A 17,860-nucleotide genomic window follows, 5' to 3' on the forward strand; every position below is an offset into this window, starting at 1 on the left:
GCAGGAGCGACATTCCAAAGAGCTATGGATACAGCTTTTAGAGGGTTGATTAATAAAACAGTAGACGTCTATCTAGATGATATAACTGTATTCTCTAAAGAGAGGTCTAATCATTTGCATGACTTAAGCCAAATTTTTCAACGCGGCAAAAGATATGGTATTTCTTTGAACCCTAAAAAGTCATTCTTTGCTCTTGATCAAGGGAAGCTCTTGGGTTTTATTGTGTCCAAAGATGGCATTTATATTGATCCTGATCGGATCAAAGAAATCTCTGAAATCTCATTCCCTCACAATAAAAAATTGATGCAGTCATTTTTAGGCCAGATCAATTTCGTTAAAAGATTTGTTCCAGATTTTTCTCAAATTGTTTTGCCACTTCAAACAATGATTAAGAATAATTCAGTCTTTAAGTGGGGATTAACGGAAAAGGAAGCTTTTGATCTAATCAAGCAATCAATAATCAGTGCCCCAGCCTTAAGTACTCCAAATTTTTCCAATCATTTTACATTGTATACCATTGCATCCGACTTATCTTACGTTGCAGTACTCACGCAATTAAACGATGACAATTTGGAAGCACCTATCTCATTCTTTAGCTCTAATCTTCAAGGTGCTGAATTGAATTACTCCGACATAGAAAAACAAGCCTTTGCCGTATTTAAAGCAGTCAAGCATTACAGACCCTTCCTTTTGAAAACCCACACAAAAGTTATAGTTCCTTTCCCAGCAGTTAGGCAACTATTAATCCAAAGGGAACTGGGTGAAAAAAGAGCAAATTGGGTCACAGCACTTCAAGAATATGACCTAGAAATTAAACCAGCAAAGATTGTTAGAGGTCAAGGTTTTTGCAGGATATTGGCAGGAGCATCCAACATTTCAGAATCAGGTGATACAAGTCAAACTGAAGAACTCAATCAGATAAGTGCTACTGATTCTCAATCGCAGTATGCAAATTTAATCTTTTTCTTAAAGAATGGTTATGCCCCCACACACTTGTCTTACAAAAACAAAAGGGCCATTAGGTTAAAAGCAAAGAATTTCACTCTTATTGATGATGTGCTTTTTAAGCGGAATTATGATTTTATCCTGTTAAGATGCCTTGAGAAACCTGAAGCCCAAAAGGTCTTGCAGGAGTTACACGATGGACCAGCAGGAGGACATTTTGGAGCAGACACAACAGCTCACAAAGTTATTCATGCTGGGTATTATTGGCCTACTCTGTTTAGAGATGCCCATGAATATGTAAGGAAATGCTTCAACTGCCAGACTTCTAGTGGAAGACAACGTAAATCAGCCTTCCCTCTGCAACCAGTCAACATTGAACAACCATTTGAGCAATGGGGATTGGATATCATTGGGGAGATTACTCCCCATCTTCCAAACAACATAGGTATATCCTCACTGCTACCGATTATTTTACTAAGTGGGTGGAGGCTGTTCCTTTGAAGAAAGCAAATTCAGAGGCAATCATTGAATTCATAGATCAATTCATCATTACCAGGTTTGGTGTCCCAAATGCTCTAGTTTTTTATAATGCTTCCTATTTCTCAGGCAATGCTATGTTTGATTTTGCCATTAAAAGAGGGTTTAAACTGAAGTATTCTGCTAATTACTATCCCCAGGGTAATGGCTTAGCCGAATCTACTAATAAGAATCTGATCAAAATCATTAAGCGAACTATCGAACAGAATCATAGAAACTGGCACAAATCTTTGATGTTTGCATTATGGGCTGATAGAATAACGCAAAAGGCTTCTATAGGATCTTCCCCATTTAATCTGGTATATGGAAAAGAAGTAGTATTGCCTATGAATCTTGTTATTCCCTCTTTAGCCCTAGTACAGTACATTGAGGAAACTCCTTCTTCTTCTATTCAGCTTAGACATGATCAAATTCTCAAATTAGAAGAGGAAAGAGAAAAAGCTAGAGTTACTCATGCCAAACATCAGCAAATCATTAAAGCAGCTTTTGACTCAGTCTCATCCGGTTCAAAACAATTTCAAGTCGGTGACTTAGTTCTGAAATGGGACAAAGCCCATGAAGATAAAGGAAAGCACACCAAGTTCCAGAAAATGTGGCTTGGACCATTTCAGATCTGTGAAAAGGTGGGCCATTCGACCTTTATACTGCAAGACTTATCAGGGTTGAGAGATTCTCTCCCTGTTAATGGCCTGATCTTGAAGAAATTCTTTAATTGAGGAGGTAACCCCTTCTCCTTTTAGTTTGATAGATTTTTGTAGTTTGTAGGATTTGCACAAAATAATGTTGTAAGATATCTTCTATTGACCTTTTGTTGTATTTGAAAAGTTGTCTCACAGAAGTAGTATGAATATTTGCTTTTAATAATAGAATTCTTAACCAAAAGGGATAATTTCTGGGAAATTAGGTATCTTTGTATTCTGAAAACACAGTCCAACTTTTGTAAACTCCTCTCAAAGCATAGAAGTTCTGTAAATCATTTTCTGTTTTCAAATTCGTCTCAAAAGGTTATCCATATTAAGATAGAAGCTAATCCAATTTCAGCACCTTCAACTCTTAACCTGTCATCCATTTGCTCTTAAGGAGAAAATTGCTCATCCCATTCACTAAAGTTTATGATTACTCAGAGTGTAATTCTAAAATATAAGATATTAAAGATAAGAGGTCTTATTACAAGCCTGCTTACCATGTTCATAGGGAAATAGTTTGACTGACATTACCAATACTGCATATCAAAACAGGGTAATGGCTTGAAATTACAAGACAAGGGGTCTCATCACGAGCCAGCTTGTTCAGTTAGATTACTACCAGTGAATGGCATTGTCAACAGCTGGCCACCAAACCAGGACAATGGCTTTTTATCTTATCAATAACAAAAAGAAAAAGGAAATGAAATACAAAATATGAAAACATGTTTTGAATTCATTCTGTTAGTCACACTCTTAAGTGAATGGAACAATGGACAATAGCATGGTTAAAAGGTATCCCTGTCGAAACTATAAACGTTTGCTGGCAGCAGAGGCTCTACCTATGACAGAGGAGTTCATTTTAAAAGCTGATTTGGAAAAGTTTTCTGTTTTATCATTATAAACCAATAAAGGCCTATTTTAAAGCTTAGAATGTATTTATTTTCTTAAAAAAGGGAGGAAGTTAACAACATATTTTCACTTTATTCAGAATGCATAGATATCTAGTTATATTAGAATTTTCCTCTTTTGATTGAAACTCTATGTTGAAAAAGCTTAAGTATTTTTGTCATTTCCAGAGATAACTGGATCTTCCAGTGAATCGCCATTTGTTGTGCTCTACAACAACCCCCATTTCATATCATTTTTATTTATAAAGGTTAACATATGAAATGGGTCCCTTTAAAAGTTTAATTGGTATCAATACTTCTATTGTTCAAAAAGGTCCGATAATCAAATGAATTCATTTAACAAATAAAACAATCTTTTATTATTGCGATAAAGCGATCGCAAGATCGCATATCGCGATGACATGGAAAACACATATAAGTGGCACATTGGTCTCCGCCGATGCGATTTCGCTATTGGATATCGGCAATACTCCATACACATCTTAAAAAACGCACATAACATAAGCTCCAACGCGATGCGCAATCGGCGATCGGCTATCGGTGATACTTCGTATGCAGTCAAAGCACCTTAAGTCATTTACCCCGATCTGATGCAATTTCGCAATCGGCAGTCGGCAGCATCCCATGTACAATAATAAGGCGCCCAGGTCTTACCCCGATGCGATGCGATATCGACGATCGGGAAATCGGCACTGCACTCTAAATGCACATTGTTATACTTCTTCACACTAATCCAATGCGATTTCGCAATCGGCGGTCGGGAGAATCCTATGCGTATGATTATATAACACCTATTCTCCTAAAGCGATGCGATATCGCTATCGGCGATCGGCATTTCAAAAGACATAACTTGAAAATCTAAAGTATTATTGATATCCGATCGCGATAGAGCGCGGATTTCGAAAAAGCCGTTAAATGGAGGGATAAGGTGATGTATTCGTATTTAAAGTTTTTCCCCTTCAATTAACGATCACCTGCACTCAACCGCCAAAATATCCATAGCACGCTTAAGAGAGTCATTCAGCCAGATAATGGTGTAATAAGCATTTAAGGAGTAGCAGGCCTTAAACGGCCATTTAATGTATCTGTAAGATCTTCTCATTGATTGGATCCGCAGCCATTTTTGAGAGTTAATCTCTCAGCATGCTTCGATTGATATATCTTTCCCGCTATAGATTTTCATTATTATATTTCTATGTTACGGTTTTTCTTGCCTTTGTGCAGAATTCATCTTTTGAGAGAAGCTTGAGCAAGATGGGAAAGAAATCTAAGAAGACCGCGGGTTCCTCTGCTACATCAGTTGCAGGACAAGCTGCCGCAGATAAAAAGAAGGGCTTAATATCGGATACTACATGCACGGGTCTCACCAGAGCTACATGGCAAGGCACTTACAATCTGCTAGAAGCCGAACAACCAGTGAAAACAGTGACAGAAGCTAGTGTGGACTTACTCTGGAAGTCTGATTGCACTCTCAAAGATTTGGCCGACTCTTTCCTTCACAGGATAGCGGCCAGAGAACAGATTCTCCCCTACACAGACGTCGTGCGATGGGCGATTGAAGAAATTCCAATCCTGGACAGAACTTTTAGCACCAGAGATGGGAGGATTTTCGGATCGTTCAAGACGGATCATCTAAGGCAAATGTATCATTTGCCCGAGCCAGAGAAGGTGTATAACAAGGCGTTCCTGGAGAAGTTTGCAAGCGATAATGAAAATGAATCCGAACCCATCAGGGATTGGAGGCAGAATCCAGCCAAGCACAAGCACGAGTCTTTCGGTAAGTACTCGGTCGATTCTCTGGCTTCTCCCTATTGCTATGCGAGGATAATGATGTGTAGACTATGGGGATTACATGACTCTGCTAACTTTACCATAGAGATGGTTCCTATAATGGAGGCAGCAGTAAACAGTATAATTATGGATTGGGCCACTATCCTCTCGGATAAACTAGCCGTAGCGGTTCGTGATTTTAGAGCTAAGTCTGTTATCACTTAAAGGAAAATTCCCCCATTTTATTACAGTGCATATATTTTAGATACATTATGTTTCAATTCTGAATTTCCCGTCCTCGGTTGGAGGTGGACTGCGCAAGACCCCTCACCCATTCATATATACCACTAGAAATTATGGAAGTCTTCTTACAAGCACCATCTGTACCAAATCTACAATGGCTTTATGGTTCCCATTCATTATTCTATTTTTGATAAGCCCATTCCCAAGATCTCCTATCTAGCTTCATTTGATTTACCAGCGGTAGCGAGTTGGTTTGGAGAAGAGAGATTTACCTACATTAGAGTTTTCAGCAGCCAAGCCAATCCGCATGTTCTCCCTTTGTACATTCCAGATAAACTGCTAGCGAGAGAAATTGCCTATCAGATTATAGCTGAGAGTACTACACAGACTCTCAAGAAAGAAAAGAAGAGGGGCTGGCCCTCTTTTCCCTTGAGATGTGGTGTCTATACTCTGCATGATCTCAAACATGCAGAAAAGGAAGCCACAAAGATTCAATCCTTAACTCTGGCCACTATCCCAAATAGGCTATTTGATCGAAAGAAAGTTGCCTATACTGCATTAGAACAGGCCAAATTGACAAAATTTGAGCATCAAGAAGATATGTTTGACGACTTGTTCGTTGCCTTCGAATCAATAGGTCAGGCTAGAGAATTCGCTAGGATGAAATATAATGATGAAGGGTTAACTGAGTTCAATAAACTTAGAGAGCAGAGGTTGCAAACTTTGCCTCTAGATTTACTGGCAACAACCCCAGCGACATCGTCAAGCGAGCCTGGTCGGCAACAGTTAAGCCAACCTCCTTTTATAACAAAAGAAGCAACAGGCAGAAAGGTAGAAGAAAGAACAGGAGGAAAGGAAAAACAAGCAATAGGAAGAAAGGCAGAAGAAAGAACAAGCAGAAAGGCAAAAGAAAGAACAGGTAGAAAAGCAGCAGAGAGCGCAAATAGAACAAGAGGAAAGAAAAAAGAAAGAGATAGAGGAACAACAGAAAAGGGAACAAGAGGAGAAACAGAGAATAGAACAAGAAGAAAAATAGAAGAGAGAACAAGAGGAGCAACAAAAAAAAGAACAGGAGGAAAGGCAAAAGAAGCAACAGGCAGAAAGGCAGAAGAAAGAACAAGCGGAAAGGCAAAAGAAAGAACAGGCAGAAAGGCAGAAGAAAGAACAAGCGGAAAGGCAAAAGAAAGAGCAGGCAGAAAAGCAGCAGAGAGCGCAAATAGAACAAGAGGAAAGAAAAAAGAAAGAGATAGAGGAACAGCAGAAAAGGGAACAAGAGGAGAAATAGAGAATAGAACTAGAAGAAAAACAGAAGAGAGAACAAGAGGAGCAACAAAAGAAAGAGCAGGAGAAAGAGCGAAGGGAGTCCCAAGACGAAAAGCAGAAACAAACCACCATTGACCCCGAATTGCTCCAGCAATGGAAGCAATTTGACTCTATTATCAGTGGAATGGAATGCTCCAAAGATACAGACACCTCCAAAACAAATGACACACAGGACATTACTTCTCCTCAGGTTCTAAGTGGAACCAGCGGCCCACCTATTTCTAAGGATGTTGAGGTAATTCCAAAAGACCCTTCCGATCAGATCATTCTCCAGGTAGAAGATATTCCTCCCGTGGATGTTTTTTACAGCCCGAGGCATAGAGAAGTTGTAAAGCGATCAAGGAAAAGACGAAGGACTGATCAACCTTGTATCTTTCTAGAGCAAACAGTCACGGGTAATGTAGTATGGAAGGAGGAATTGGACCCCTCCGATGACCTAACAAAGCTGTCACAGTATGCAGGAGCCTATTCCGCAGCGACAATCGACAAGGCATCGGAGGTAAGTCTTCTACTGAAGACTAAGGACCAAGAAATTTTTGCACTACAGGCAGAGTTGGCCGAGACAAAGCAGAAGGCAGCGCAAGCAGAGGAGCAATTGCTGGCACAACAGCAAACGAACAATCTATTAACCCAACAATTGCAAATAGAAAAGCAAAGGATCGACCAAAGCGCGATCCAGAAACAAAAAGACTTATTGGAGGCATTGGCACAATTGAGGACAGTGAATGAGCCAATGATGAAAACGAAAGACGAGCAAATAGCTCAATTGTCATCACAGCTTGAAATCCTAAAGGGGACCCAAAAAGTGGAGGATTTCAGAGCAGAAGCATCACAAATAAACAATGCATTAATATCGCAGATTAGGCTCCTATGTCATCAACTCACTGAGGCAGAACCATTGTGTGAGCTAACTACATCCGTATGTCAGCAGGTAGAGAAGGCCAGGAATGAGTTAGACCAAGCTGAAGAAGCCATAACCGCATATCTTGATTGGCAAGATTCTGATGTGGGAAAAGCAGCGAATTTGCCCAGAATCCAAGAAACATACAAGGACATACTCTACACAGAATGGCAAATTCAAGTGATGAAAGCAGAAAGGGCGGCTTCGAGATGTAAATCAACTACCAGCAATCTAGTTGATCTGGTCAACAACACCCTCTACTTAGCGAATATGATCTCCCAGTGTACACCTGGAAGCATAACAACAGCAAATATGATTGAGCAAACAAGTTATCCTGACTTAGAAGAAAAGGGGAGGTTAATCGCTGGGGTTAACACTTTGACTTTCGATGCATATTGGCTCTTTCTGATCAAGCCACACACACAAAGGTCTGCCCTTAAGTGTTTAACAGATGCACTCGGGTGTATAATTCCCGATATTCAAGATGCCACATATGCTGCCCAGCTCAGTTCGCGCCTCAACAAACCACCTGAAGTAGAGCCAATGCTTGCGATAAGTCAGCTCAGGTTTAAAGGCAAAGAGCCTACCTGATGAATCATGCCGCCGATTGCCAGATCGCTGAGGGAGATAGGATCAATATTTATTGATACCAACTTAATAGCATTTCAGTTTCATAGATATTTAGATTAATTTAGTATTTATAGACCCTTTCATGTTTTTAGAAAGGGTCGTAAAATTTTGTAATAGACTTAAAGACTGAAGTTTTCACTACTGTGCTTCAGCCAATATTCTTTTATGAAACTCGACCAATCGTTCTTAATTTGACGAGGAAGCTTCTTTATGCAATTGTGCACTATTGTCTTTGTTGGGAATGTTTTTTGCGTTGAAGGAAGAACTGCAACATAGCGATTGATATTTGGGAGTGTTAAGCAGCTCATATGGTATTTCTATCTACGTCTGAATTCATTCCTTTTATATGAATTGTTATGTAATTATTCTTGCTATTGTTGATTATATGCATGCGCTGTAACAACAGATCTTTATTCATTCCACTATTGGATGTTTTATGATGTGCCTTTTCCTTTAATCATGTATGTAACAATGATATAAATGATAAAGTGTGGTAATTTCGCTTTTATCGCTTTGCTTAACTATTTATGCACAGCAGTCTTGAATGAATTAATATCTATGTCTTAAAGATGGAGTCATCTATATGCCTGTCATTAAGCACAGACCATCAAACGCTACGCTTTAGAGATCAATAAGTCCCCGGGGTAGATCATAGTTATTATATTCTTGCTGATAGTTTTAGTTATTCGCTTACTGCTAGCATAGTCTATAAGTCACTCATCCATCCCGTTTATCTATCTTTTGGGAAACTGGTCCCATTATCCCCAGTCGGAGCCACTATTCCAAACGGAAAAGGAGCTGTACTAAGGTCCGGACCGAGTGGTTTCCCCAATGTTGTTGCAGTGATTTTCGAGGCATCAACACAGAGAAACTGTGTCTAGGTTATTCTACTGTAAAAGGGGAGGAGAAAGTGAGCCTATAAGTGAGAGGTAATAGTACCACCCAGGAAGAGAAACACATGAACCAGAAGGACTTGTCTAACATCCAACAAAATAGTCCACAACACATGCAACAGTCATTACAACCAATTAACAAAGGACGATCCATCTAACATCTAGCAGAATAGTCAACAGTGGATGTGACGGTATTTACAACTGATAAGCAAGGAAAATCTTGTTTAGTATCGTACAAAATATTCCACAAGGATGAGAAAACAATAAAAACCATTACAAAAAATTCTAAATAAGATGAGAAATAAAATAACCAAAATAGTTCAACTATCTTAGTACATGTGAAAGAAAACATGAAATACAAACATCTGCAGAATAGTGTTACAAACATTCATATTTCATGCATGGAGAATGTGCTGGCCTTAAAAGGATTTTGTTATTAAGAAAAAGTTCCAAGACACGTACTTACATTGTACATCATTAGCCCTAGTAGTGGGACATTGGAGCCACTCCTTGCTCCTCAAAGAACTAGTTGGCCTCTCTAATGCCTTGCGGGAGGAACCAAGGTGAAAAAGTACCTTGGTCATAGAATGAGAGGGTTATATATAACCAAGGGTGATGCTCCCCCTTGTGACTCTTTGAATACCCTCATGAATGTTGAACATCCTATGAGTTTTCAATTTACATGACTCTTGATATTCATGTGTGTCCATTGGACTTTCACTTTACAATACAATTGATTTACAATATACATGGCCCACAATAGTGATGTGGCATATGACAACTTGTGACATGACTTGAAACGAAATTGCTGAGATTGACTGACTTGATGATGTGGCAATGTCAAGTCACTATTATTGCAGAGTGATAAATGTGTTCTTGGATATGCTTTATTTTTTTCCTTCACATAGTTTGATGATGTGGGGTCTTCAATGATATTTAGTATTGGGAGATGATTGCAAACTTGTGTCAATTTTCTTGTTCTTAATAGGTTCACTTGTCTATTCAGCTACGAGTGATTCTTAGGCATGCTTTCCTCCTTCCTCTCCTTCCTCATCATCTCGCCATGACTTGATAGTGTACACATTCCTGCAATTCACTCGTGATGGGACGACATCAATCCCAAAACTCCCTAGCCTAGGATGATACATTGTTATCCATGAACTAAGCCTCGAATAAGTGACAGTCTAGGAGAGAGGGGCCAGTAACTACGTATTGTGAACTTCAAGGTGACTGGGAGAGGGCTTGTTGACAGAGATTGTGTAGAGCATAGCTCAGGCTTGACTGAGGAACTTTTCAGCATAGTCCCCATAGGTGAGAAACTTTGTGCACTAGCCACTGGGAGTCATAATTATGCAGTTCAAGACAATAGTGGCTGATGCGGGATTAGACCATGAGGGGCCATTTCTAAGCGGTTTTCAAAGGTAAGGAGGACTGATAAGTAGAGAGACATCGAGGAAAAATCTGTGCAGTTCCTAAGGGAAGTGAGCTCTGATTGAGGGAAGGTCACCGAAGGACACATATACATAGTTCTAGAGGCTAAGGGAGGAAATTCTCTTTGCACATTGCAGGTTTCCAATAGGAAAGGGAAAATATTGATGACTAAAAGTGTGAAGTGTGCAGTTCAAGGAAGAATGGGAGTCACGACTACGCAATTCTAGGGGTGAAGGAAGGTTGTTTGGTTCTCAAATTGCACAGTACAACTTCCCTAGAAAATAGTGATTATGCATTGTGCAGTTCCAAGAAAGGTCACACCAATGAGGGTTTAGACTGCACAGTACAAAGCTAAATCATGGCCCGTTAAAGCTGAGTTACCCGATCGGGAAGATTTCTGAAAGTGGCTAATATCGGGGGGAGGATGTACTCATGATGAAGTTGACTATGATCACACACTTAGCGTACTTTGAATACATGATCATAGATCACTGGGACAAAAAACAAAGAATTACCCTTTGTGTGACTACCTCTGGTCAATAAGCAACAAGTGTGACACTTGAGATAGACTTTAAGAGGACCATGACGACATGTGCGATAGTGCTCAAGGATTTATGTTTGAGTACGACATGTGTTTACATGGCTAGGACAACTCGTATACATAGAGGTCGACCTTCAAAACCACCATAGAAGGCTCACAAACATGTTGTAATAGTCAAACATGCCAACAGAAAATAGCTGATCCAACAAGATAAAGGGAGAAAAACACTTAGAGAAAACAGATGGAATGAATTTCAGTGCTTGCGACCATACATGTCATTGAATACATAATGTTATGATATTGATAAGCTATCAATCACACTACACTAAGGGGTGTATTTCAAATTTATGAGATGTGTTTTTTTTTCATACCTACCCTCCAAAGGGTTATGAATCATATGGAGTCTTCATGTGGTCTCGATCTTCTATCATATCCCAGGTTCCTTGGTGTTCTTATCTGTTATCAATCTTTTCTCCTCGGTTCCTTGTGTCATCTAACATGTTCTCCTTCTTCATCTCCTTCTTCATCATATTGCCATGGCCCGATAGAATTCATGTATCTTTAATCCACTCATGACAATATGACATCAATATGGTAAACCCCTAGTCTAAGATGTTGCACGATAATTCATTGATTGAGCCAGAACTGGTATTAGTTCAGGGGGGAGAAGGCTCTATCACTAGGCTAGATTGAGGGATAAGACTGCATAGTCCCCACTTAGGGAAAAATTTTCACAGTGCCCACTGAGGGATATAATTTCATAGTTCAAGCAGGAATTCACTGCCATGGGACGAGGCCATGTAGGACAGGCCTGCGCAGTTTTCAGAGGAAAGGGGGACTGGTCAGTAGAGAGGCCTAGAGGAAAAATATGCACAATTCTTGAGGGAAGTGAGTACCAACTGAGGGAAGGTCACTGGAGGTAGACTATATAGTTTTAGATAACAAGAGATGTTGGGCATTTTGTGCATTGTGCAGTTGTAACAAGCAAGGAAAAAGATGCAGTGTTGCAGATGCAAGGTGCGCAGTTTAGGAAGGCTGGAAGAGGATAGGTTGTTAGGAATCCTTCAAAATTTGGGTAAGTGTGGGATTAGTGGAATCGATGTTAGTGATAGAACTCGATTTTGATGTTAGATTTGGACACCAAGTGATACAACATAGATCATCTAGAACATATGAAAACATACTTCGCTTAATGCAACAACCTTTGTGGCAACTTACGACAAGTGTGACTCCGACGATAGACTTTCTGAGGATAATGATGACACTTGCATAATAGTGCATAAAACTTTGGAAATGAGTGAAAACATGTCTACATGATGGGAACAACTCACTTTCACAAATATTTCCCCTTTAAGAAAACCAAAACTTCCCTTTGCATGACAAGTGATATCTCCCATTCCCGAAGATGATCCTTTCTATATAAATATAGAAGCATGAACCACTGTTGAGATTAAAGATGATAACTTGCAATCTCTAGCTTACCAAAAAGGGAATAAGGAATGACCGATCACAGGATCCGTAGAATGCTCCAAAATTTGGGTGTAGGCCAAAATTTTGGAGCGAGTTGCAGCTGATACAACACTTGGTGACATAGTGGTAGAATCCAACCTCTTTATTTTGGTTAACTCATTCCATGCATGGCCTTGCTTCTTTAGGGAGTATTGTTTCATCATTCATATTACCTTGTCCTTCCTAATTACCCCATAATAGAAACGTTCCCCCTCTATACCTCCTCAATCTAAAACAACATAATATTCAACATCATCAAAATGTTTCTAGTTGGGAAGGTAGTTTAATTCACGAGATTATGATTTTCATAGTATAATTTTTCATCTTTGGTGGTGCTTCGCTGCCAGAAGGCCTAGGTAGTACCCCAGTGGAGTCACGTAGGACCACAAAAATTTCTCCTCTATCAGCGAGCTTGGACAATACCCCGAGAGAGTTTCTTGGTTCACCTCTTTGATTAGGAAGTCTTTCTCTTCTTCCATCTTTATTTTTTAACTTTTTTTAAGAGAACAATGCATTGGTGTTGTGGGGAAAAATGCCTATGCAAGACGATCCTATCCACCTAAGGTGTGACAGTGCCTTAGCAACAAATAGAGACAGCTATTCTAGTATTCTTCCTTTATGAATTTAGAATGAAGAGAGATAGATGGACTAACGGGTGTCTTCCGTTTGTCCCTCGATCCGGTCTCTCTCCTCTTTGGGTGTTCACAGCTACTTGCCTCCTCGCTCGCCCAGCTTCAGGAGGTCTCTGCAAGATCACAAGAGAACAGCTACTTGCGACAAGAGAACAGCTACTTGTGACAAGAGAAGAACACAACACAAAGACAGATATTCACATTCATAACTGATTCAGGATTAGAAATAAATCAAATACACTAATGCAATCATACATCAAAGATACATCAGTGTATAGGAGAAAACCAAGATAGCTTTATTGATGAATAACAAGGTTTAGGAAGAGATACAACTCAGAGGGCTTCAATCCAGCATCTCCTTCCCAGCAGAATGGAATTCCTATCTTCACCTCCCTTCAAAGCATTAAGCACCCAATGATTCCAGTCTCAAACCAACAGCAATTCTTTGCAATAACAAAATTCTAGCCTCTAGATCTCATGGAGGAGAGATCCATATATAGATGTTTGGAGAGAGGATGAGTCAGCTTGAGATCTGACTAGTGTCCTCTCCCTCTGTCAGTTCTTGATTCCACTTGGATATTTGGAACCTCTTACTCATCACCAGTCGAATTCCCTGAGGCAAGTGTCATTTTGGAAGCTTCCTAGGTTTTGACACCTTGAGGAATGAGCCTGCCACATGTCCTCTCCCGCTCAGCGCAGGTAGCCAGTGTTGGCTTTGACATTCAGCGCAGGTAGCAAGTGGAGCCATTGACATTCAACGCAGATAGCCAGTGGAGCTGTTGACATGATCCTGAACTGACTTGTTTTTGAGCAGTTTCAGGTGGAGAACTTCTGTGAATTGCTGTGGTTTGTTGGCCTTGTTCCTCTAGGGGTAGGAACAACATGTTTAGGGACTTTGGATCCCTTAGATTATGGACATTTCATGCTCAATGTTGTAAGGCACAAAAATGTCTATAACAGTTGCCCTCTAAAGTATGAGGCCGTTTATCGGGTGAAATGCTTTATCCAGGAGGGTCCGAAGTTCATCCAATGCTGGGAGGAGACCTGTAATAAGATACAATACAATACATTATTTTTCATACTGCTTTCATGATCTAGCTGAGGCGGGCATTCCCATGCTCAGCTTTATAAATTCATTTTCTGTACATAGAACAGACAACCATCTGATGGTAGACTGATAATTTTGATGAAATTATCATCCTTTGAGTAGGATGATCGTCTGCTGTAATGACGTACGTGTCAAATGTCTTTATCTTTCCTGAATATATATCGCAGCCCGGATGGATGAAACTAGATCCGGGGTCTTCAAACTCGTTCGATCTTCACTCTAAGTACAAGTCAATCCATGTGAGAATTGTTCTGAAGTCGAACATGGAAAGACATCGCTTGATTACCGGTCAATGATGTAAACCGTTAACAAGCGCGAGAGGAATCACCGATAATGATAATGACCCTCAAGGTACTGCAGTACAATTCACGTGGTGTGAATAAAGTACTTGGCATCAAACACCACGCAAAATCTTCTGGTCGAAGGTCATTGATGTATACCTGTCGCCGGAAGTGAGAAACTTGCCATTGAGGCATGCAAGCTTCAAAGTACTGAATGGGTTGTTCCTAGATCAACTTCTTGGATAATGAGCTGATGTCGACAAGAAGCGATCCGTCAAAGGAGGGCCTTAATGAATCCCACATCAGTGACACGGAACGGAGCTAATGATTTTGATGGAGGTGAAAATGATCTGTGACATATGATTCAGGGTGGCGGTCATGAATGGATGAAGGATAATGTATGGCAGTGGATGGGACCCAGTTGACTCTTTCTGAACGACTTCTCTTGAACATATGGAGACATTGATGCGATGTATCAGTAGCATTACCCCAAATATGGATGGTATGGCGAGACCATGGTGATGTGACCGGTGAATGAAACAACCCAACTCGATTGTGGTACGGAGGAAAAGTGTCATGTTCAAGAGCGACTTGCTACCATCAAAGTTTTCTTTAGTTTCTCCCAATTTTTTCCCAGTCATTGCTGACCAGTACCTCTTTATTTTTGTCAAGCTTGAGGAGGATAACATATGCTTGTTCTATAACCTGCCCTTCGGGCAAGCCCATCGCTATGTTTTAACGAGCCTAGCGATAGTGAAACTCGTTCTCGTCTAAAGACAAGTTTGTCACTATTTAATGATTTTAACGAGTCTAACGACAAAGACAACTCGGTCCCTTTTCATTTTTAGAGAGTCTGAAAAGGTACGTAAAGATAACTCCAAAATTCATTTTTCGTCATCTAATCCCTTAAGTCCGAAAAAGTATAAAACAATACAGAATGGATGAGTTTTCGATAGTTTTAACGATCCGAACAAAACAAGCGCTCGATCTTTTTGTGCAATAATCCCTCAGGTCCAAAAAGGTTAAAATCTAGAGGAGGGATAGCATTTCCTGTCGCTTTAACGAGCTGGAAGGCCAAAACTCGGCAATCTTTTCATATTTTACGAGTCAGTTGAAAAGAGCTTAAAGAAGACTCGTCTTTTGAGGAACGAGTGATAAACAGGGTTAGCAGCTGATTCCAGGTACAGGTTGGAATTTTCCAATCACGGCAGTGTCACAAGGATGGCTAGGTGAAATCACTCTTCGCAGCTGTTCCTCAAAATGGGTAAACAATCATATGGAGGTGAACGATCGGCCAAATGAAAAGTGGAGGTGACGGTGCAAACACGACCAAGGCTTTAATGGCTGATAAGGTTACATTCACAGTGGTTATTTACCGGATAGGTTCATTTTTTAACGAGCTTGAACGCGGAAAAACACTGCTCAAACTTATGTTTATTTTTTAACGAGCATGAACTATGCGCTAAAACTGCTCGGATCTTGCGTTTATTTTTTAAGGAGCATGAACTTTGTGCTAAAACTGCTCGATCTTATGTTTATTTTTTAACGAGCATGAACTATGCGCTAAAACTGCTCGTTTAACCCAGTCATATGATAAGAGTGTCTCATCAAGATTCTATTTTTTAAGGAGCTTCATCTCACTAAGCTTTGCTCTGGATCCTTTCGTTATGCAAGTTCGGAAACGACTAATTGTACGAGTTTAAAGGGTTAGACCTACAGGTTTAAAGGGAAGGACCAAAAAATTTAAAAAATAAATAGCCGCCCCTTGCTTGCACTCCAAAAGGTTTGCATGCCCCCAGGCATAAAGTACGATTTCAAAGTTACCTCTACTTCTTTTCCGCCAAAACATTTGTTTTAACGAGAGAGGCTTACCTCTTTTATGTTACCCAAAGATTGTCTCGTTAATCTTTCAAACAAAACACTTCCTCGGCAATGTCTACCGAAATAGACATAGGTGAGCGACGTAGCCCACCAACTCACATAACTTTGACAAAAGAATCTTATTCTAGAACAACCCCCCTTCCTAGACGGACGGGGTACGGACTAGTCATATTCTCCCGTGGAAACCTACCCTATACCCAAAGTTCTCTGCCGAAGCAGACCAGGACGCATGCCCCCTGGGTTCCAGTCATATCCTCCCAGATTACTCGCGCTCATCAGGAGGACGGACCATGGGTTGAGACACTTCTTGCGTGAATATACCATTTAGGGATGGTTCATGACTATTTGCGATGCATGATCCGGGGAATGAAAGTTGGTCCACGAGCTTGACCATTCTTCCTTCATGCGGAAAACACATTACTCTAAAGAGTGATGAGACGATGGCTCCCATGCAATATATATAGTCTCGTCCAAGGAGTAGGTTATAATCCAAGGGTCCTTGAACTACCATCACGTTCATTTGAACGGTCTTCCCTTTCAATGTTATGGGCACATTGGGGAGGATCCCTAAAGGTCGACTGGTTCCTTTATCAAAGCCTGATAGATTTCTCATTTCAGGCAAAAGCGCTGGCGAACCAAGCGCTTTCCAAGCAATAGAGGAAAGGATACTCACAGATGCCCCCTCATCAATAATTGTGCCAGCCATTACCATTTTGTATATTTGAACGATAATTCTGAATGGTATATTGGCTGGCAACCGGGGTCTGCCTAGTTGGTTCCAGTCGAACGAGACAACTAGGTTGCTTGGTGGTGGGACCGAGTATACGGCTGGATATCACTCTGACGAACTTCCTTCCTACGATAAAGGAATGGTGGCATTGCCCCCTTGTTCATCAGAGTCAGTGTTGATGAAGAGAATTTGGACGGTGTCGTCTTTATTCTCCTCTGTGATGGTGTCATTTGAAGATAGAGCCTCTGAAGGCAAAACCGGGTCAACTACCATTTCAACCTTTAGACTTTCGTCAGGTATGGATTCAGACGGTTCATCTTCAACGACAGGTGCTTCGGCTGACCATCTGAGCGAGCCAGCTAGATTCTCAACTAGCGAAGGACTTGGCAAGAGTTTTTGATATCTAGGAGGAAGTTGCGCTCGTAAAATCGGGCGATCTTACAAAACTCTTTTTGTCTCGTCTAAGAAGGGACAACGGTGGATGGCGTGATCGTCTTCACACAGTTTGCAGGGAAATCTAGCTTTCCCTCTCTATCCTGTGGCTTCACTTCCACTAGTTGATGGTGAGCTGTCGACATGGCTATCAGAGGTCGACGCTACCGAATTGTGCAAACGGGGAGACCAGTCCCTTAGTATCCGAGGGATGCAGGGACAATCTCTGTGGAAGTGGTCTCCCTTGCATATGACGCATGGCGATTTAGGCCTTGCCAGTGCTGTGTGTGGATTTTTGTCAGACGACACTTGTTTGCCCCCAGTCGCCTTTGGCTCCTTCTTCTTCTTCTCTTTCTTCTTCTTCTCCTTCTTCTCCTTAGGAACTTGGTTTTTTGTTTTACCAGTTCCGTCAAGCGAAGAGGAAGGAGGAGAGGAAGATGAAGTAGAAGGTTGGTGGGAAACTCTGGTCTAGTCTAACT

This window comes from Pinus tabuliformis, chromosome 4_2 (assembly GCF_031772625.1).
Source record: "Pinus tabuliformis cultivar Carrire ecotype Pingquan chromosome 4_2, CPIR1, whole genome shotgun sequence".
Taxonomy (NCBI): domain Eukaryota; kingdom Viridiplantae; phylum Streptophyta; class Pinopsida; order Pinales; family Pinaceae; genus Pinus; species Pinus tabuliformis.